This window comes from Nothoprocta perdicaria, unplaced genomic scaffold (assembly GCF_003342845.1).
Source record: "Nothoprocta perdicaria isolate Ctin4 unplaced genomic scaffold, notPer1 scaffold_49, whole genome shotgun sequence".
NCBI classification, from domain to species: domain Eukaryota; kingdom Metazoa; phylum Chordata; class Aves; order Tinamiformes; family Tinamidae; genus Nothoprocta; species Nothoprocta perdicaria.
The window spans coordinates 4189081-4195080 of NW_020455743.1; positions in this window are offsets into that span (position 1 = coordinate 4189081).

The window sequence follows — 6000 nt, forward strand, 5'->3', positions numbered from 1 at the left end:
AGCAGATTCTGCTCAGGCAGAAGAGAGGGAGGTAACAGAGAGGATACTACAGGTGCCAAGTTTGCTGCTCTGCCTGGGCTGCAAGGGTTCCCAGTGCCTGACTCCAGAGCTTTTAAGACTGAAGTGCTACCTAAATGCCAAGTCTTGCATTCCTGGGTCTAAAATAAGGAGGCAATATTTTCTCCTCCAACAACTGTAAGGCCAAGGTAACTGTAACTGTTTAGGAAATATTGCAGTCCTGATGTCACTGGGGAATTTTAATGTGCTTTGCAAACTTGTTTCCAAACCAAGCTACTAAGAAAACAAGATATTTTTCCATAAAGCATTCTTTTTAAACTCTCCCTTCTTAGGAGTAGTGCTGCCTACATTATAGCACTTGAACTCAATCAGAATCATCATTTTTTAAACATGCTATTTTTCATTATTTGCTTGATCAACCTGGGAAGGCAGTTTTTAACAAGTTAGTCGATCTCAGAAATAAAAAATCTTCCTACATCTGTTGAAGTCAGAGATGTAACAGAAATCATGTCCTTTCTCTGAAAGCAAAACATAAAGGAAAATACAGACATATGCACTTGTTTGCTGCTCACGCATAGCTTTGGTTGTGCATTATTAAGAAGAGAAAAGGATTGCAGAGCTAAACTTTTCTTTTCTATAGAAGTTTATGGTGGGAAACTTTGAGATATCAAGCTGGTGGCTTTGGCATTTTCAAAACTGGACAAAATGAGGCTCTGGATAACGCCCCTCCTGATGGCTTCCTGCAAGGACAGACAACTCCAACAGCCATGGAGAACTGGTTGCTCAACTATCACTCAACTCTGGGAAAGGATAAGAATTTTATTTACATGGGAGGCCTCAACTCTCCACCTTTATCTTTAAATAGAGGAGGTGAATTGGGTATGCCAAGTCTTTGGGGCCTGGCTTACATCTTGTCTCAGCGCTGCAGTGACAACTGATTGTAGCACACACATAAAGATCCTGCTGTAAATGAACAGCAAAGATACCTACCTGCTGACTCTGTTGAGGGGCTGAGGATCAGCCCGAAACCTCAAGAAACTTCTTTATGTTAAAGGACTGCAAAGCATTAACAAGCATTTTCACTGGCTTCAGCAAAGTCACACTTTTTAACACGCATGCTTCAGCTGGAAGCTAGGCCTATCTTCCCAGTGCCTTTCCCCGCTGCTGATCACACACACCTCTCAGATATATAAAATATTCAGTGTAGTAAGGATATAGTGAGGAATCTGAAGAAAAAAAAAACACCTTCCAAGCTGAAATAGCCTCTGAGCAGCACTGGTAAACTGGGAGTTTACTTAAGTAATCCAAAGAGGAGGGAGTTTTGAGACTGTTGCTGAAAAGAAAATGCAGTTCTACACACCCCACATAAAGTAAATATGTCTAAGAGGCAAAACCTGCTTATCTGAGCATTAGTATTACTCAAACATGCCTTTTGAGAACAGGAAAAATGGGCAAGGTCTGCAGATTTAGCTGCTAAGAGAGCACCTCAGGCAGATATGTAGTGCTCTGTAGGAACAGACTTTGCACCACTTGTGGGTCTAAATTCCCCACTAGCTCATGGCAAAGAAGTTACGTGGTCTGATCTTACTGATTTCACTGACCTGCTCCAGACCTTTCTGACGGACAACTCAGCTTCTTAATGACAATTGAAAAAAAAAAGAAAAAAAAAGAGTTTGATTAAGGAAAAAAAGACATACGTATAGTTCCTTATACTTCTCTAATCTGAGGAGTCCAGCCAGTTCTGGAAGCAGCACGATTATCCTGAGCTTGCAAAACATCAGTAAAACGATAAAATGCAAAAACGGTTTTAAAAAGTTACCAGCTTTTGCTGAGTTCTCACTGTTTATTAACAGCAGAGTGTCCTTTAAATATGTTGGTACAAGTAATATTTTCCGAAGAAGAAAGTGATGTTTTTTAGTAATGTGCTATCGCTGTTTTAATAAGCATGTCAAATCAATAATCTGTCTCACTTCTTGAAAAAAATGAATTAGCGTGTGTATGTGTTTTTATAACAGGCAGGAGCGAAAGCAAGTAGAGCATTTATTGCTACACCCTGTGAAACAAAACCTGTAAGGAAGGAGGTGGAGGTCGCATAAAGCAGGAATGAGAAGAAAAAGGGAATAAACCTGCTACATTGTGTGTGGTTGTTGGGATAAATCATGTATTGTTCTTGTACTATAAGTAAGTGTGCTATCTCAGTAGCAGAACACATTGTCAAAATTGCACAGGCAGCACTGGGAACTTTTTCTCTGGAAAGCTACTGACAGTGTGGTGAACAAAGAGGAAATATTATATCTATATCACAAACGGCAAATAAGTAGTATTCTGGACAGTAGTGAAATTTAAGCCAGAAGATATCAAGAGGCATGTCTCTAATGCAGTGATGATGTAAATTAATGATTACATTAGGCAGAAACTTGTGATGCAGAGAGAGGGATTTGCATTTCTGGTATTGCTCAGGGTGCTACAGCCATGTGACAGCAAATTGCTCAAATTGGCACAGTTTCACCCCTCTCCGAGGCTCAGTTTACCCTACCAGGACTAAATGACCTGTTCAAGGTTGCTCAAGAAATCTATGAATATCAAGGGCTGAATAACTGACTCTATATTTCTCAGCCAAATTCCTTAGCTACAAAACTGTCTTTCCTGTCTGATGCCTTGTTTTAAATCATCCCCTTGTATGTCTCCAGTCCTACTCTTGTCTGCCACGTCATTAGCCAAGCCTACTGTTGTCCTCTTGCCAATTAACACTTGATTACATACATCACAATCTGATATTTTTGCCTCCTCGGCCAAACCATGGGAGCAGCAACTGCTCAAATCGCTCAGTTCGCAGCGGAGCCGCAGCAGAACAATCTCCGCCACGACGGCTGGTCCTGTCTCTTGCAGATGGCAATCTGACCTTCACCTTGGAGTGGCTTCCCTGTTCATCATCAGGATGAATCGCTGCCGATCCACCCCGCGCTCCTCGGAGAAGCACCTCGCAAGTGGCTCCGCGCACTCCCCTGCTGCACCAACAGGGCTACTTCTCCCCTGCGCCGTTTGCATTAGGTGAACAGTGCTCATCATCTGAGGCTTAATGTCAAATATTTTCTGCAGGGGGAATAAAAATGTCAACAGGAAGTGAAATGTGACCTGATTAACAGTTAGACCTCTGACTCTGCTTCATTTTTGACTGATGTGGTGTTTTACAAGGATAATAATACCGCTGATTCCTCTTAATTGATTGACCCTGACGGAAATATAAATTAACCAATTAATACAATTCTCTGAGACTCATAAAAATAAACTGTTCTGAGAGACAGTCATATTTATTTTTGAATTGCTTTGAAAACAAGTGTCGTACAAAGCACTACAACATTTTTTTTTAACTGAATATCAAGACAAGTTTGACCTCCTTCAGAGCCAGAAAAAAGCCAGGAGAGGCAATGCAAATGAATTGCCACAGGCTGGGGCAGTTTATGGTAACTGAAGCTGCATTTCATCTTGGGAGCTCTGGAGTCTGTGATGTTCGTGTGTTTTGTTTAAAACAAAAATAAACAAAAATCCTTGCTGTTCAACATTTCGAGTCGCACCCAGAGGCCCCATTCGGAATCAGGCGCCCTTTGTGCTAGCTAAGAGCAGAGCAAACACAGTGGGAGAAGCAGCCTCTGCAGTAAAGGGCTTACTATCTGATTCCTGTTGTTTTTAATGGTTTCTTCTGTGGGAGGTGGATTTAATAGAGAATACTATTAGAGAATGTGACCTTGAGAGATGCCAGCTTGAAACCAATGGGAGTTTTCACAGGAAAGCAGGAATTCTGGGAAAGCGAAAATTTACAGGATTCGCAACACCCAAATGATAAGAAACAGTATTTACAAACATTTACAAACACACTGCTGCTGGATTCAATCATGTTTGCAGCCCTCCATGTTTGCTTTCTGTGGGCTTCCTGTGACTGATAAATCCTCAGTGTTTCTCATTTGACTTCTGTTTTCGGAGCAGTCAGAATTCATAGTCAAAAGCTCCCCTCTGCCGCCACGAAAGCTAGGCATTTATGTCAATAGAGGTTGGCTCTCGTGTAATGTCTCCAGGTGCAAAGAAAGCAGCTCATTCACCCAGAGGCGCTCCGTGCTTCTGCTCTCTAATTCTGTTTGAAAAGGCCCTCCCTGACACCCGGAGCAGGAGGCACACCACAAATTAGAGGGGATGAATAAAGCAAGGCTGTTGCACATGGAGCCTCCTCCCTGCCTTTGAAATGTAGGAGCTGAATAATTTCAAAGAGGGGCTGGAGTTCTCCTACACGCAAAGCAAAACAGCTGCCTCTTTTCTGATTGTGTTTTGGAACGTCTGCAACAAATAAAAGTTCATGTGAGCCAGGCAACTGATTGCACATGTCAGGGACAGAGCTTATTGAAGGGTGGCTGGGCTACAAGCCAGGCATGGCCTGGAGCCTATCACCTTCCACCCTCTCCATGTGAGCATCCAGTCATATCAAAGCAGGTGGGAATGGCTGAGGGTGAGGGACGTGCACAGGCCAGGTGCTAGGTGCACTTCTGGTCAAGTGAAGGAATGCCAAGGAAGTCCTATGACAGACGCTGCCACGTGTCGGTTGTGTGAAGGAGACATATCCTGTCACGAGAGAAGGGAGGCGCTGCGGCACATGGGATTTGCTTGCCTCCATGACAGCCTTGTGGCCTACCCTAGTTAGAGGCCCTATGGGCTATGTCAGCAGAAAGGCTGCCTGGCACTGACTAATCGGACAGGAAGGGGACAGCGAGGTGGGAGGCGCAGGTAAAACACCCTGCACGGCCTCTCTCCTCCTTTGGGGTGATGACAGGATCACTCCTCGCCACTCACCTCTGCAGCCGTTGCGGGGTGGTGATGGCGTTCGAGCCACGTGCACCTGGGAGGTGTTCGTGTGCACAGCGCGATGTGACCGGGCACGGCTGGTCTGTCCCAGGGGGAGCAGGCGCCTGCACGGATTTGGTGATCTCCCTGGCTTTGGGGAAAAGACCAGGAGCTAGTTAAGTGCTCCAAGGTTATACGCAGTGGAGCAGCAAGTGTGAGCTTTGGGAAAGCTGAGCCAGGAAAAGAAGCTCTGAAGAAGTACTGACAGCATCTCTCTCCTTCTACTGTCCTGTACCGGGGCTGCTGTGATCCAGAACTGGTCCTAGCAGCAGAGTTTAAATAGCTCTTGATTATTTGTCAAAAAATGTTAGCACCATGCAGGTTGTCTTGCTTAGGGGTAGAGCAGGGGTGCAATGCCAGCATTTTTGTATTCTACGTGTGACATTTCCCTTCATCTTTCTCTCCTCCATCTCCTTCCTTCCCTTTTTTTCTTTTTGTATAAACAAAATGGAAAGCCTCACATCAGGTGAACTAAGTGCGGTAACGACCTGCCTCGCCTCACTAACTCGCTGCTGTAACTAGTCAGCCCAAGTTGGCACACAGCAACTGGGGGAGAGTTTAACTGGGTAGGTGTGTGAGGATGCCACTGCCTGAGCTGCACCACACTGCGGGCCTGCTGCAGTGCAAGGCCTTGAATCTCCTTCCTGGGAACTGTCCTGCTTATGTGAGCCAGACAACAGCATTGTGTTTCTGACACTTCAGAGGAAAAGGAAAGAGAAACGGTTTATTAGAGGGAAAGGGCAGTTATGAGGGGTGTAAGGTGATCTCACTCTCCACCTGGCACTCCCCACAGGACTCTACATAAGCTACTCCAAGGGGTAGTGATACCTGAGGTTTATAACTGCATGACTTTGCAGATGACACCAAGCTGGGTGGAGTGGCCGACACTCCGGAGGGCTGTGCTGCCATCCAGAGGGACCTGGACAGGCTGGTGAGTTGGGCAGAGAGGAACCTCATGAGGTTCAACAAGGATAAGTGCAGGGTCCTGCACCTGGGGAGGAATAACCCCAGGCATCAGTACAGATTAGGGGTCGACCTGCTGGAAAGCACCTCCATGGAGAGGGACCTGGGAGTCCTGGTTGACACTAAGTT